Source organism: Dryas octopetala, chromosome 1, assembly GCF_963921425.1.
Source record: "Dryas octopetala chromosome 1, drDryOcto1.1, whole genome shotgun sequence".
In the NCBI taxonomy this organism is placed as follows: Eukaryota; Viridiplantae; Streptophyta; class Magnoliopsida; order Rosales; family Rosaceae; genus Dryas; species Dryas octopetala.
In genome coordinates, this window is record NC_141366.1 from 26,664,563 (window position 1) to 26,681,281 (window position 16,719).

Here is a 16,719-nt window from a genome sequence, read left to right on the forward strand (position 1 = left end):
TTGCCGCAGCCCCTTCCCCTTGTTTCTTTTGATTTTCGTTCTAGTTTCTATTTTTATTGTTGGATTATGCTTCTGAATATTTTTAATTAAGTTTCTGAATTTATTTAATTTGTCTTTTGGTTTCAATTACTTTATGTGGCTGATTTTAATTTGTGCATGCATTTAATCTTGTGTACTTTACGTTTCTGATTTCATTTAATTTATGCACTTTAAATTAGTTGTTTACTTTATGTTTCTAAGTTGGTTTAATTTGCGTTTCTGATTTCCTTTTGCAAGCATGAATTGGGATTTTATTTATTGGATGCTGTTTTGTTTTTATTTGTTTTATTTAATTATGTAGGTTAGTTATTTTATCTTGCATGTTAGTCGTAGATTGATTAATGGATTCGTATGCTTTAACAAATCGTTTATCCGTCTCTTGGTCTGTTAGTTTGATGTTTGCGCATATTAAATTTCCACTATCTATTAAAACCCCCGTCACTAGTTGTTTGCATCCTTTGACTGGCCACCTTAGGGTAATTGCATCTAGTTTATCTGTTAGGTTTAGCTGTGAAATAGTCAAAGACACTAAACCACAAGTAACAAGGGAATAAGGGATTATTCTTGGTAGTGGGGTTGGGCGACCTCTATAAGGAAATAGTCAAAGCTTATATGTTGTGCATGTTTGACGTTCTCATAAAACTTAATGACTCCTGCATGGGTAACAGCTGCCTTAGCTTGAACTAGGGAACATGTAGGTTAACTAGCTAAGGAAGGCCCAAGAAGCTCTTAGTTTATGCATTAGGAGAACAATGGCGAGAAAGTAACTAGCCAAACCTTTTTAGCTGTCAAACTTTAATATGTTGTGTTCAAATTAACTGTCATTAGCCTTGGATGGTTATTGCATGCTTATCTGATTTGAAACCGAAAACTTAACATTGCAAGATAGAATAAAGTGTGTGTGCGTGTGGTGATGTGTGCGTGTGTTTCCATCTTTCAAAACCCCCCATTTAGTTATTCTAGTGATTATTTGCACTGATTTGTTGTATATTAACCATTCCCTGTGGGATCGACCTCGTGCTTGTACGCTTTGCTACTGATGCGATTCGTGCACTTGCGAGTAAACTTAGAGTGAGATAATTGTTTGTTTTGTTCTAAGAAAACACATCAACACATATCCTTTGAGTGCAAAATTCAACCCAATTCTTGAATGCTTTATTGTTGAGGGTATGCCTTGGTGAGGATTGGAGTTGAATCTATTTTGTATATGTTGATTTATTTCTTGCTTGTCCAACACTTGGGTTATGAAGAGAATGACCTATATGCACAATGGAAGGGTAAGGTATCTTATTTGAAGCAATATTAGAATTTGAAGAATAAATGTTATATATGCCTTGCTCTACTATGTTATTGTTGGTCATACTCATGATGTCAGTTGTTGGGAAAGTTAGTTAGTTTGTTTTTGAGTCTTTGAGTCTTTTTCTTTATTTTCTTTACTCGAGGACTAGCAAAGTCTAAGTTTGGGGGTGTGATGAGTGTTCATTTTACGCTATTTTATGATGCTAACTCCCTAACCTAGAGTGTTAGAACTCGATCCTTTTGTGTCTGTTGTCTTGTTTTTGTGTTTTTAGGTCGAATGAAGCATAAATAGGAAATAGGAGCAAATGGAGCCATTTTGGGACATTTCCTGGTCAAACTAGGAAAATGGGTCAATTCCTGGTCAAACCATGAAAAGAGCTGAAATCCTAGTCAAATGAGGATTCCTAGTCACACTAGGAAACATCAAATCCAGAACCATCATTGTCGAGCCAGAAATGAGAAATCCTGATTGGAACAGGAATTCCTGGTTGAACTAGGAAACCTAGCCCTACTAGGGAAAGGAGTCCTAATGACACTAGGAGACTCCAGGAGCAATATGGTCATTACGAGAAGTCAAAATGGATAAAGAATCTTTCATTTCCAAGAAATCCTAGTTGGACTAGGAAAGGTTGGTCAAAGTCAACTCAATCAAGTCAAGGTTCCAGAAGCTTCTAGAAGGTGGTGGGCATCCATGGAATCAAATAGAGGGAAGAAATGAATTCGAATCCAAGAGGGAGAGAGGGGCAAAATTGGAAGTCAAAGTCAATGGTCAAGGGTCAACCATATCATGTCATGAAGTCAATTGGGCTTTGGGCCTAGGTGAAGTCGAAATCCACAAGAATGGTGAGGTGGCAGCCCAACACATTATTTGCATGCTTGCAGCCCATTCAGCCCAAGTCATACAGCCATGCGCAAGCCATGCATCCCTAAAGCCCATCACGCCACTTGCTTGTTGCAGCCAGCCCATGTTTTTTTAAAGAAAACCCTAGCCCATCACGCCTACAAAGAGAAATCCCAAGGAATCCTAGCTGAAAAAGAAGTCAAAACCCTTGAAAATAGAGCACCCATATTGACAGCAATTCTGTAATTATCCAGAACGAATCAGGTAGCATGCCATATATGGTTGGAAAGATACGGATGTCAGCTTTGCAGGGAATTTTACGGATTTTGATTCCGAGTTTTCTAGCTCAAGATATGATCATTTTAGTGGAGGTAACGCAGCAGTTCCTCCGCGAGCTGAAAATGAAGTTACGCCCAAAAAGAGCCCAAATCAGCCCAAGGCCCATGCACTTATCCCACAATGAAGAGAAAGAGAAATCTCAGCCCCACTCTCCTCTACAAGTACATCTTTATAACTCAAAGAGAGGGTTCTCCTCTCTGAAATTTCAGAAACCCTAGCTGTTCTCTCTCTCTCTCTCTCTCTCTCTCTCTCTCTCTCTCTCTCTCTCTCTTTTAGCCGCCAATACCCTAGCCTCCTTTCTCTCTCTTTCTTTTCTCACGCAGCCTAGGAACCCTAGCAGCCCCCATTATTTCTCTTCCCTTGCCGCGGCCACCATCATCTCTCTTTCTTTATTTTTCTGCTGAACCGAAGGAGGAGGAAGGAGTCAAGCCGCTGCCACCTTGTGCCGCCACTGCAACCTTGTGCCGCCGCTGCTGCCACCTTGTGCCGCCGCTGCTGCCACCTTGTGCCGCCGCCGCTGCCACTCTCTAAGGATGTTCTCTTTGTTTTTCTTTTGGAATTCTAGTTTTTAATTGTTTTGTTTAATTAGTTTGCTTTCCAACATGGATTGGGAAATTATTTATATTATTCTAATTTTCTTTTCTATTTTAATTATGTAGGTTTATTTATTCTGTCTTGCATGTTAGTTGTAGGTTGATTATTGGATTTGTCATGCTTTAACAAATCGTTTATCCGTCTCTTGATCGAATAGTTTGATATTTGCATGTATTAAATTTCCATTATCTATTTGAACCCGTCACTAGTTGTTAGCATCCTTTGACAGGCCACCTTAGGGTAATTGCATCTAGTTTATTTGTTAGGTTTAGCTTTGAAATAGTCAAAACACTAAACCACAAGTAATTAACAAGGGAATAAGGGATTATTCTTGGTAATGGGGTTGGGCGACCTCTATAAGGAAATAGTCAAAGCTTATATGTTGTGCATGTTTGACGTTCTCACGGATCTTAATGACTCTTACATGGGTAACAGCTGCCTTAGGTTGAACTAGAGAACATGTAAGTTAATTGATTAAGGAAGGCCCAAGAAGCTCTTAGTTTATGCCTTAGGAGAACAATTGCGAGAAAGTAACTAGCCAAACCTTTTTAGCAGTCAAACTTTAATACATTGTGTTCAAATTAATTGTCATTAGCCTTGGATGGTTATTGCATGCTTATCTGATTTGAAACTGAAAACTTAACATTGCAAGATAGAATAAAGGGTGTGTGCATGTGGTGATGTGTGCGTGCGTTTTCATCTCTTCAAAAACCCGCATTTAGTTATTCTATTGATTAGTTGAGTTGATTTGTTGTGTATTAACCATTCCCTGTGGGATCGACCTCGTGCTTGTACGCTTTGCTACTGATGCGATTCGTGCACTTGCGAGTATACTTGGAATGAAATAGACGTTTATTTTGCTCTAAGAAAACATTCAACAGAATCTTCACCAACTTACAGTAAAATTTGTCGTTTGCTTAAAGAGACAGACCGACTCCACCCTCTATCCAGGACACATATCTCTACTTTTTAAAAAGAAAGATGTTGATAAGATTTCCTGGATCAGAAATCTTATCCTTGTCCCTGGTCATTACTTTTCAAAGTCTATTTAAACGGACCTCACCTATATTCTGAGGCATCCGAAGTTTGAATTCAGTTTTTAAATTTAGATTTGCTTTGAGACAAGAGTTAGAGACTCTGCCTCTTTCTTTTCTTTAAGTTGAAGTTTGTCCAAACTCTTTGGAGGTCCTCTGTTCCAACAGTAACCCTGTAAGCTTCTATGCTTTCTTTAATTTCTTTTGTAATATCAGTGTGGAATTATCCTTTAAGGTATGTGCGTATTTTCCAATTCTTATTATTTTGTTTGTTCAGTTGTTATATATCAATTCTCCCTGTCTATATCAAAAAAGATTAAGTTCTGGGTAAAAGTGGTATCAAAGCCAAGTTAGTGTTGTTAATCATAGTCCCTGTGACACCGGAACGGTCCAATTCCTCCGGTTACAAACATTGATCTACAACATTCTTGCACTTTGTTTAGTTTGAATGTTTTGCTTTCTCGTCGCAGTGGGTCGAAGTTTGTTTAAGCCAGAGGATAGGCGTTGACGACGAAGTAGATTGTTGTTCCTGTTGACATATTGCACAGCAACCAAATTCACAAATGGCAAGTCTGTTTAGATCTCTATCTAGAAGATCGGATGGATGTGGATCTACTAGTGTGATGAGGATAAATAACACAGAAGAGGTGGTGATGCGGGATTATGAGAAGCAATTACAAAATTGGATAATCCCAAAGGTTCTAGTTAGTGACATCCATAGGAAAGGATCATTTTCCTTTACAAGTGACTATGTTATTAAGACTTGTGAAAAAACAGTGTCTATAGCTGATTCTCACGAGAATTTCCAGCTATTTTCTTCAGAAATGCTAAAGGAGCATTGAAAGAGAGATTATAAGTATTTGCATATAAGGTTAGTTGATGAGTGTGCATTTTGCATCACTTTATGATACTAATTCCTTAACCTAGAGTGTTAGAACTCGATATTTTCTGTTTCTTGTCTTGTTTTTGTGTTTTCAGGTCAAATGAAGCAGAAATGAGAAAAAGAAGCAAATGGAGCCATTTTGGGACATTTCCTGGTCAAACTAAGAAAACAAGTGAAATCCTGGTCAAACCAGGAAAAGTGCAGAAATCCTAGTCGAAATGGATAAGGAATCTCTCATTTTCAAGGAATCCTAGTTGCACCAAGAAATGTTAGTCAAAGTCAACTCTACAAAGTCAAGGTTGCAGAAGCTTCTAGAAGGTGGTGGACATCCATGGAAATGAATGGAGGGAAGAAATGAATTTAAATTCAAATGGAAATGAGGGGTAAAATGGGAAGTCAAAAGTCAAGGGCCCATGGGCCTAAGGGATGCCGAACCAAGATGGGCCATGCATGCACAAGCATGGGCCCATACCCTAGCAGCCCAAAGTCCATGCGTAAGGAGCAAGATGGCAGCCTATGCATGCGCATGCATGCCATGCAAACCCTAGCAGCCAAGGAGTCCCATGCGCAAGCCCAAGATGCAAGCCCAAGGTGGAAGCCCATGGAGTGAAACCCTAGCCCATCTTGTGCAAGCCACTTCAGCCCAACACATGCGAGCCCAATGCACATCAAGGTCCAAGACCAGCAGCCCATGCGCAAGGGAGGGAGGCCTAGCTGACTTGCATGCGCCACTTAAGCCCAAAGGACCAAGCCCCTTGCCGCAAGCTCACAAGCTCTAACCCTAGCTGATGCCGCAAGCTACAAGGAGAAGAAACCCTAGCAGCCGCATGTTTTCTCTTCCTTGCCTCTCAAGGATTGCACCTCTATATATATCCCCTTAATTCAGAACCCTAGGGACCTCACTTCTCACTTCCTACACTCCAGCCGAAATCTCTTTAGTCTTTAGTTTTATTTTTCTGTTCTAGGTTTTTAATTTCAAAATTTTAGTTTATTCTTGGGAGGACTAGCCGAAGGTTGAGAGAGAGAGAGAAGTGGCGTGGCTGCAAGGAAGAGCAACCCTAAGCCGCAAGCCCTAGCTTACCATAGCCGTGAGCCAATTGCTTGTGCAAGGTGCTTCTTCTTCCTTGTCTTGCCGCAGCCCCTTCCACTTGTTTCCTTCAATTTTTGTTTTAGTTTTCTATTTTATTGTTGGATTGTGCCTCTGAATATATTTAATTAAGTTTCTGAATTTATTTAGTTTGCCTTTTGATTTCATTTAATTCATGTTGCTGAGTTCAATTCGTTTATGCATTTAATTTCGTTAACATTGCGTTTCTGATTTTATTATTAAGCATGAATTGGGATTTCATTATTGTTGGTTACTATTTTTATTTATTTAAAGTAAGTATGTAGGTTAGTTATTCTATCTTGCATGTTAGTCGTAGGTCGATTAATGGATTTGCATGTTCTAACAAATCGTTTATCTGTCTCTTGGTCTGTTAGTTTGATGTTTGCATGTATTAAATTTCCACTATCTATTAGAACTCGTCACTAGTTGTTTGCATCCTTTGACTGGCCACCTTAGGGTAATTGCATCTAGTTTATTTGTTAGGTTTAGCTGTGAAATAGTCAAAGACACTAAACCACAAGTAACAAGGGAATAAGGGATTATTCTTTGTAGTGGGGTTGGGCGACCTCTATAAGGAAATAGTCAAAGCTTATATGTTGTGCATGTTTGACGTTCTCATAAAACTTAATGACTCATGCATGGGTAACAGCTGCCTAAGCTTGAACTAGGGAACATGTAGGTTAACTGGCTAAGGAAGGCCCAAGAAGCTCTTAGTTTATGCATTCGGAGAACAATTGCGAGAAAGTAACTAGCCAAACCTTTTTAGCAGTCAAACTTTAATATGTTGTGTTCAAATTAACTGTCATTAGCTGATGAGTGTGCATTTTGCATCACTTTATGATACTAATTCCTTAACCTAGAGTGTTAGAACTCGCTATTTTGTGTTTCTTGTCTTGTTTTTGTGTTTTCAGGTCAAATGAAGCAGAAATGAGAAAAAGAAGCAAATGGAGCCATTTTGGGACAATTCCTGGTCAAACCAGGAAAACGAGTGAAATCCTGGTCAAATCAGGAAAAGTGCAGAAATCCTAGTCAAATGAGGATTCCTAGTCACACTAGGAAACATCAAGTCCAGAACCATCATTGCGGAGCCAGAAATGTGAAATCCTGATTCAAACAGGAATTCCTGGTCGAACTAGGAAACCTAACCCAACTAGGGAAAGGAGTCCTAGTGACACTAGGAGACCCCAGGGGCAATATGGTCATTACGAGAAGTCGAAACGGATAAGGAATCTCTCATTTCCAAGAAATCCTAGTTGCACCAGGAAATGTTTTTCAAGGTTCCAGAAGCTTCCAGAAGGTGGTGGAAATCCATGGAAATGAATAGAGGGAAGAAATGAATTTGAATTCAAATGGAAATGAGGGGCAAAATGGGAAGTCAAAAGTGGAGGGCCCATGGGCCCTAGGGATGCCGAACCAAGTGGGCCATGCATGCACATGCATGGGCCCAAACCCTAGCAGCCCAAAAGCCACACGCAAGGAGGAAGATGGCAGCCCATGCATGCGCATGCATGCCATGCAAACCCTAGCAAGGAAGAGGCCATGCGCAAGCCCAAGATGGAAGCCCATGGAGTGAAACCCTAGCCCATCTTGTGCAAGCTACTGAAGCCCAACATGGAAGCCCAACATGCAAGCCCAAAGCCCAAGACTACCAGCCCATGCGCCAAGGAGGGACCCTAGCTAGGCTAGGCGTGAGCCACTCAAGCCCAAAAGGGAGCAGCCCATCACGCCAAGGCCTAGTCCAGCTGGACCTAGCTGAAGCCGCAAGGCACTAGGAGAGAAACCCTAGCCAGCCGCAACTAGCTTTCCTTGGCTCTCAAGGAAAGCTTCTCCTATTTAAACCCCCTCTTATTCAGACTTTAGGATTGATTCATTCTCTCCTCCTCCAGCCGAAATCACCCTCTCTCCCTCTTAGTTTTATTTTGCTGTTTTAGGGTTTTTAGTTTCAGACTTTTATTCTTGTAAGGTGAGCCGAATTCAGAGAGAGGTTTAGGAAGAGGGTGGCGTGACAAGTGAGAGGGAAGGACCACCTGCTGCCGCAAGCCCAAGCTCACCTTGCCGTGAGCCAATTGCTTGTGCTGGTGCCTCCTTCTTCCTCCCTCCTTGCCGCAGCCCCCATTTGTTGCACCTCTGATTTTTGTTTTCCTTTTCCTTTTGATTTCTATTCTTATTGTTGGAACATGTTACTGATTTTATTAAATTAATTTGCTGGTTTTATTTAGTTGTCTCTTTATTGCTTTTATAGCTTTGGTTCTGATTTTAGTTAGTTGTTATTTAATCTTTGCAATCTGATTTTATTTAGTTATCTCTTTATTGCTTTCAATTGATGTTGCTGAGTTCCATTTGTTTATGCTTTTAATTTCGTTAATTTTACGTTTCTGATTTCATTTAATTGATGCACTTTAAAGTAGTTGTTTAGTTTATGCTTCTAGGTTTATTTAAGTTGCGTTTCTGATTTCCGTTAGCAATCATGAATTGGGACTTTGTTTACTTGCTGCTGTTTTATTTCTTTTATTTGTTTTATTTAATTATGTAGGTTAGTTATTCTATCTTGCATGTTAGTCGTAGGTTGATTAATGGATTCGTATGCTTTAACAAATCGTTTATCCGTCTCTTGGTCTGTTAGTTTGATGTTTGCACATATTAAATTTCCACTATCTATTAAAACCCCCGTCACTAGTTGTTTGCATCCTTTGACTGGCCACCTTAGGGTAATTGCATCTAGTTTATCCGTTAGGTTTAGCTGTGAAATAGTCAAAGACACTAAACCACAAGTAACAAGGGAATAAGGGATTATTCTTGGTAGTGGGGTTGGGCGACCTCTATAAGGAAATAGTCAAAGCTTATATGTTGTGCATGTTTGACGTTCTCATAAAACTTAATGACTCCTGCATGGGTAACAGCTGCCCTAGCTTGAACTAGGGAACATGTAGGTTAACTAGCTAAGGAAGGCCCAAGAAGCTCTTAGTTTATGCATTAGGAGAACAATGGCGAGAAAGTAACTAGCCAAACCTTTTTAGCTGTCAAACTTTAATATGTTGTGTTCAAATTAACTGTCATTAGCCTTGGATGGTTATTGCATGCTTATCTGATTTGAGACCGAAAACTTGACATTGCAAGATAGAATAAGGTGTGTGTGCGTGTGGTGATGTGTGCGTGTGTTTCCATCTTTCAAAACCCCCCATTAGTTATTCTATTGATTATTTGCACTGATTTGTTGTATATTAACCATTCCCTGTGGGATCGACCTCGTGCTTGTACGCTTTGCTACTAATGCGATTCGTGCACTTGCGAGTAAACTTAGAATGAAGTGATTGTTTATTTTATTCTAAGAAAACATATCAACAAGTTTTTGGCGCCGTTGCCGGGGAATGGTGTCTAATATCAATGAATTGGTGTAATTAGTCATTAGAATTAGGTTATATTAGTTAGATTTCAGTTTTTGTTAATTTTTAGTTTTTAATAAATGCCATGCCTTTATATGCATTCTTTCTACTGATTGTGTGTTTTTCTCTTAATTAGGTGTGTTTATGAACCCTGATCTTGTTGCTAGGTTAGAGAGGCTCAAGAACGAAGCTTTAGGTGCATCACAAGTCAGCCCGCAACCTAGTGCATCAGATTCGAGTAGTGAAGAGACTGAGAGTGTCGACATGGCTGAAGCAAATGAGATAGTGCCGCAGCCCCTGAGCCATTTTTCAGCACCTTCGCTGCCCACTCAACCATCATGCATTCGGTATGCCACCATAGCCACTGATTTCGAAATCAAGAGTGGTCAGATTCATTTGTTGCCGAGCTACCATGGGCTGAATGGGGAGGATCCGATCCACTTTTTGAAGGAGTTTTCCGGGGTTTGTGAAGCCGCACAATTGAGGGGCCTGAATGCTGATCAGTACCGTTTGAGGATGTTCCCTTTTGCGCTTAAGGACAAGGCAAAGAGGTGGTTGTATTCGCTGCCCAGTGGTTCCATTTCGACATGGGATGATCTTTCGAGCAAGTTTTTGAACAAGTTCTATTCCATTTCCAAGACTAATTCGATTCGGAAGGAGATCCTTGGATTTGTGCAAAAGGCGGACGAACCATTCCATGAGACTTGGGACAGATTCAATGAGTTACTTACTAGCTGCCCACACCACAACTTATCTCCTTGGTATGTGATTTGTTGTTTTTATCAGGGATTGTTGGAGAGAGACCAAGCCAAGGTGGATTCGGCATGTGGTGGTGCGTTTATGTCTAAAACGGAGGATGAGGCTACAGAATTGTTTGAGTCGCTTTCTTTGAGTTCTCAACAATGGGATTCCAATCGTGCAAGAGGAGGACCAAAGAGAGGGTTGTATGAGGTAGCTGATGTGCCAAACACCATGGAGGGACAGATTTTGGAAATCAAGACTATGGTGCAGAAGTTATCTATGGCTCAAGAAAAGATGATGAGTGCGCAAGGACAAGGGGGTGACGTGGAACAAGTGAACCAGGTTGGGAATTATCCTAGGGTGCCATATGATCCATTTTCTAACACTTATAACCCTGGATGGAAGAACAACCCTAATTTCAGGTGGAGCAACAACAATGGACAGCAAGCTAGTGGGAGCACCAACAAGCCGTATGTGCACCCTAATGCCGAGAGGTCTAGTTTGGAGGACAAGATTGCTCAGATTGCTCAAAGCACCACTTCCCTTGCCCAAAGCACCAATGCCTTCATGAACCGTACCGAACAGCAGATGCAAGCCAATTCGAAGGCTATTGCACACTTGGAGAGTCAAATGGGTCAGATTGCCACTACTTTGGGTCAGAGAGAGAAGGGGAAGTTGCCAAGTCAGCCCATCGTCAACCCGAAGAATGAGGAGCATGTAAATGCTATTTTGAGGACTACTCCAAGAAAAAGAGTTAGAATGGTCAAAACTAAGGTGGTGAAGGAAGTAATTGAGATCAGTGATAGTGAGGAAGAGGAGGATCCGGAAATGACTGAAGAGCATAAGGATACACGTGAGATTCCCCTCATTCCGGACATCGACATCACCAAATTTCCAGCAACCATGAGGGAGTTGAAATCTATTGAGAAGAAGGTTGAGAAGCAAGGGCATAGTCACAATGTTCCTAGGGAGATTCGTGGTTATCTCTTTGCATCTTTTCCAAGCAAGAAGAAGGATCCGGGCTCGTTGGTCATATCATGCAGCATAGGGGAGCATAAGATCACTAGTGCCTTAATTGACAGTGGTGCAGCTATCAATGTCATGCCGCTGGTTGTGTTCGAGAGGCTTGGATTCAAAGAGGCTGATTTGCAACCAGCTGATGTGAACATTCGCTTCGCCAACTCTTCAGCCCAAGAAGCTTGTGGTATGCTTGTGGATGTTTTGGTTAAATGTCGTAAATTACTAATCCCCTCTGATTTCATAGTGCTAGATGTGCCGACAATTCCGGGCGATGTCTCTATTATTCTTGGGAGACCATTTTTGTGCACCTCTAACATGGAGTACAAAGCATTGGAGAGCGCCATGACAATTCGGCACTACGCCAAGCGAGAGTTGTATGTGCTCACTTCCGAGATGCCAGAAAACGAGGAGGTCACTTTTTATGGAGAGGAGAAGTCCGAGATGGAGAGCTTCCTCAGTTCGATCCTAAAGAATGCCGAAAGCAGCAATGGCAAGAGGAAGAGGAAAGAACGCAAGTAAAGGAGATGGCAATGTCAGGCTGAAGACAGAAAAACAAGCGCTTATTGGGAGGCAACCCAAGTTTTTAGTTTCGAATAATGGAGGAGAAGTCATTGAGGACCAAGGAGGCCGCGCCTACCCTTGGAGTGTCCACGCTTGCGTATGCAAGTAAACAGTTTCTTTATTTCGCTTCATAAGACAATTTCTTGTTTTGGTGTGTTTATTTGATTTTGGATATTTGCAATTTCCCGTTTCGCTTAATTTGATCATTCTTGCATTTATTTCATATACATTGAGGGCAATGTATCATTTAAGTGTGGGGGGAAGGGCAATTGTCATTTGTTAGTGTTTTTAGGTTAAAACAAGTGTTTAGAGTGTTTTAAGTGTTTTTGAGCGTTTTTAGAAAAAGAAAAAAATTTTTCGTTTTTAGTGTTTTTAGGTGTTTTTAGGTTAGGAAAAAACTTTTTCCTTTGTTTTTAAACTTAGGGTGTCACAACCCACATCAAAATGCACGTTTTCATTAGATCTCATTCACCTTAGTGATGGATGTGATTCTTTGGAAGTGTGCGACATTGTTTTAAAAACAAAAAGTTTTTGAGTCATTTTGGTTGTTTCAGGTTATTTTGAGTCCCCAACTAATTGATTTGAGTGTGCATGATTGTTATGAGCATGTTTTAGTATTGTGTGTATATTTGGTGTTCTTTTCATTCTAATAGTGTTCCATAACATATCTTGCAATTCTATGTCATTTGGCCTTGTTGATATGAATTTAGGTTGTGATTAGCATTACTAATGATTATATGCATAATAGAGTAGACTTGCATGACCTAAGTGAGCTTTTGAGCCCTGTTCTTCAATTCTTGAGTGTTGCGCGCCACTCTGATTCTATCATTGTCATATAAGTCGTTGTTTTGATCTCATTATCTTTCATTTGGTCATTTGCTTGGAATATGCATAATCTTGAATCAATGAGCTAGAACTCTTTTCTTGTGTACACAAAGCATGCCGTATTTGCATAACTCTTGAGAAATGAATTTAGGCCCTGTTTGTGTACCCCATAGCCTGAAAGCCTACCCATTACATGTTTTATCCTTAGTTACCCATTTTGAGCCTTTTAAGCCGTTTTCTTTGTTACCCCATACCAAACCCTAAGTTTGGGGGTGTACCACCCCTTTCATCCGTTTTACCCTTTTATGGTGTTGCAAGTGGTTTATATGTTGATTGAGGTGAAAAAGAAGTGAAAATGCATAGCTTATACAAAAATGTGTTAGAAAAGTATGTATGCCGTGCCCAAAGAAAAGAAAAAGAAAAGAAATCAAAGAAAAGAGATGGGACGGTTTCAAAAGAAAAAGTGAGCAAAAAGAGCTCAAGTTAAGCTATGAAGTGCAAAGAAGCAAAGTGTACCTCAGAATGTTCTATTGGTGCTTGCAATTCCTTGAAATTAGCCCTTTGTGTTTTCCTTTTCATTTCAATACCCTATCCTAGCCTAAGCCTTCATTACAACCCTATTTAAAGCCCTAGCTGATCTCAAGAGGTGTGTATTATACTTATGTGGAGTCTATTTAAGAAGGGAGCCTATGGTTATTGATTCTATTTCAAGCATTTGTATTCCTTTCATGAGATCAGTATTTCTTTCTAAATGTGCCTTTATTTCATGTACATATGTGAGCTAATTGCTTTTGTTACATATTTTCTCTCACATATACTTTTGAGTGCACATATCAACCCAATTCTTGAGTGTTTATCATTGAGAGTATGCCATAGTAAGAATTGGAGTTGAATCTATTATGTATGTATTGATTTAGTTCTGTTTGTCTAAGACTTGGATTTGTGTCAAGGATGGCCTATATGACAATAGAGGAGTGAGGTATGTTATTTGAAATGTTATTAGAATTTGAAGAATATCATTTATATGCCTTGCTATTTTATGTGATTAATGGTTGTGCGCATGAATTCAGTTGTTGGGATGTTGGAGTCAGTTTTGAGTCTTTTCTTTCCTTTATTTGCTCGAGGACTAGCAAAATCTAAGTTTGGGGGTGTGATGAGTGTGCATTTTGCATCACTTTATGATACTAATTCCTTAACCTAGAGTGTTAGAACTCGCTATTTTGTGTTTCTTGTCTTGTTTTTGTGTTTTCAGGTCAAATGAAGCAGAAATGAGAAAAAGAAGCAAATGGAGCCATTTTGGGACAATTCCTGGTCAAACCAGGAAAACGAGTGAAATCCTGGTCAAATCAGGAAAAGTGCAGAAATCCTAGTCAAATGAGGATTCCTAGTCACACTAGGAAACATCAAGTCCAGAACCATCATTGCGGAGCCAGAAATGTGAAATCCTGATTCAAACAGGAATTCCTGGTCGAACTAGGAAACCTAACCCAACTAGGGAAAGGAGTCCTAGTGACACTAGGAGACCCCAGGGGCAATATGGTCATTACGAGAAGTCGAAACGGATAAGGAATCTCTCATTTCCAAGAAATCCTAGTTGCACCAGGAAATGTTTTTCAAGGTTCCAGAAGCTTCCAGAAGGTGGTGGAAATCCATGGAAATGAATAGAGGGAAGAAATGAATTTGAATTCAAATGGAAATGAGGGGCAAAATGGGAAGTCAAAAGTGGAGGGCCCATGGGCCCTAGGGATGCCGAACCAAGTGGGCCATGCATGCACATGCATGGGCCCAAACCCTAGCAGCCCAAAAGCCACACGCAAGGAGGAAGATGGCAGCCCATGCATGCGCATGCATGCCATGCAAACCCTAGCAAGGAAGAGGCCATGCGCAAGCCCAAGATGGAAGCCCATGGAGTGAAACCCTAGCCCATCTTGTGCAAGCTACTGAAGCCCAACATGGAAGCCCAACATGCAAGCCCAAAGCCCAAGACTACCAGCCCATGCGCCAAGGAGGGACCCTAGCTAGGCTAGGCGTGAGCCACTCAAGCCCAAAAGGGAGCAGCCCATCACGCCAAGGCCTAGTCCAGCTGGACCTAGCTGAAGCCGCAAGGCACTAGGAGAGAAACCCTAGCCAGCCGCAACTAGCTTTCCTTGGCTCTCAAGGAAAGCTTCTCCTATTTAAACCCCCTCTTATTCAGACTTTAGGATTGATTCATTCTCTCCTCCTCCAGCCGAAATCACCCTCTCTCCCTCTTAGTTTTATTTTGCTGTTTTAGGGTTTTTAGTTTCAGACTTTTATTCTTGTAAGGTGAGCCGAATTCAGAGAGAGGTTTAGGAAGAGGGTGGCGTGACAAGTGAGAGGGAAGGACCACCTGCTGCCGCAAGCCCAAGCTCACCTTGCCGTGAGCCAATTGCTTGTGCTGGTGCCTCCTTCTTCCTCCCTCCTTGCCGCAGCCCCCATTTGTTGCACCTCTGATTTTTGTTTTCCTTTTCCTTTTGATTTCTATTCTTATTGTTGGAACATGTTACTGATTTTATTAAATTAATTTGCTGGTTTTATTTAGTTGTCTCTTTATTGCTTTTATAGCTTTGGTTCTGATTTTAGTTAGTTGTTATTTAATCTTTGCAATCTGATTTTATTTAGTTATCTCTTTATTGCTTTCAATTGATGTTGCTGAGTTCCATTTGTTTATGCTTTTAATTTCGTTAATTTTACGTTTCTGATTTCATTTAATTGATGCACTTTAAAGTAGTTGTTTAGTTTATGCTTCTAGGTTTATTTAAGTTGCGTTTCTGATTTCCGTTAGCAATCATGAATTGGGACTTTGTTTACTTGCTGCTGTTTTATTTCTTTTATTTGTTTTATTTAATTATGTAGGTTAGTTATTCTATCTTGCATGTTAGTCGTAGGTTGATTAATGGATTCGTATGCTTTAACAAATCGTTTATCCGTCTCTTGGTCTGTTAGTTTGATGTTTGCACATATTAAATTTCCACTATCTATTAAAACCCCCGTCACTAGTTGTTTGCATCCTTTGACTGGCCACCTTAGGGTAATTGCATCTAGTTTATCCGTTAGGTTTAGCTGTGAAATAGTCAAAGACACTAAACCACAAGTAACAAGGGAATAAGGGATTATTCTTGGTAGTGGGGTTGGGCGACCTCTATAAGGAAATAGTCAAAGCTTATATGTTGTGCATGTTTGACGTTCTCATAAAACTTAATGACTCCTGCATGGGTAACAGCTGCCCTAGCTTGAACTAGGGAACATGTAGGTTAACTAGCTAAGGAAGGCCCAAGCAGCTCTTAGTTTATGCATTAGGAGAACAATGGCGAGAAAGTAACTAGCCAAACCTTTTTAGCTGTCAAACTTTAATATGTTGTGTTCAAATTAACTGTCATTAGCCTTGGATGGTTATTGCATGCTTATCTGATTTGAGACCGAAAACTTGACATTGCAAGATAGAATAAGGTGTGTGTGCGTGTGGTGATGTGTGCGTGTGTTTCCATCTTTCAAAACCCCCCATTAGTTATTCTATTGATTATTTGCACTGATTTGTTGTATATTAACCATTCCCTGTGGGATCGACCTCGTGCTTGTACGCTTTGCTACTAATGCGATTCGTGCACTTGCGAGTAAACTTAGAATGAAGTGATTGTTTATTTTATTCTAAGAAAACATATCAACATTAGCCTTGGATGGTGTTGATTGTGTTTTCTTAGAACAAAACAAACAATTATCTCATTCTAAGTTTACTCGCAAGTGCACGAATCGCATCAGTAGCAAAGCGTACAAGCACGAGGTCGATCCCACAGGGAATGGTTAATAAACAACGAATCAATGCAATTAATCACTAGAATAACTAAATGGGGGGTTTTGAAAGATGGAAACACACGCACACATCACCACACGCACACACACTTTATTCTATCTTGCAATGTTAAGTTTTCAGTTTCAAAACAGATAAGCATGCAATAACCATCCAAGGCTAATGACAGTTAATTTGAACACAACATATTAAAGTTTGACAGCTAAAAAGGTTTGGCTAGTTACTT

At 40.3% G+C, this 16,719-nt stretch overlaps 1 non-coding gene and 1 pseudogene across 1 annotated transcript; one reads left to right on the forward strand and one right to left on the reverse strand.

Moving 5' to 3' along the window:
* The window catches only part of LOC147299469 (uncharacterized), a 52,158-nt pseudogene that overhangs the window by 25,512 nt on the left and 9,927 nt on the right, over positions 1-16,719 (forward strand).
* On the reverse strand, positions 10,167-10,272 carry LOC147299470 (small nucleolar RNA R71). The gene has a single exon (XR_015120139.1). It is a non-coding gene; the product is annotated as a small nucleolar RNA R71 (small nucleolar RNA).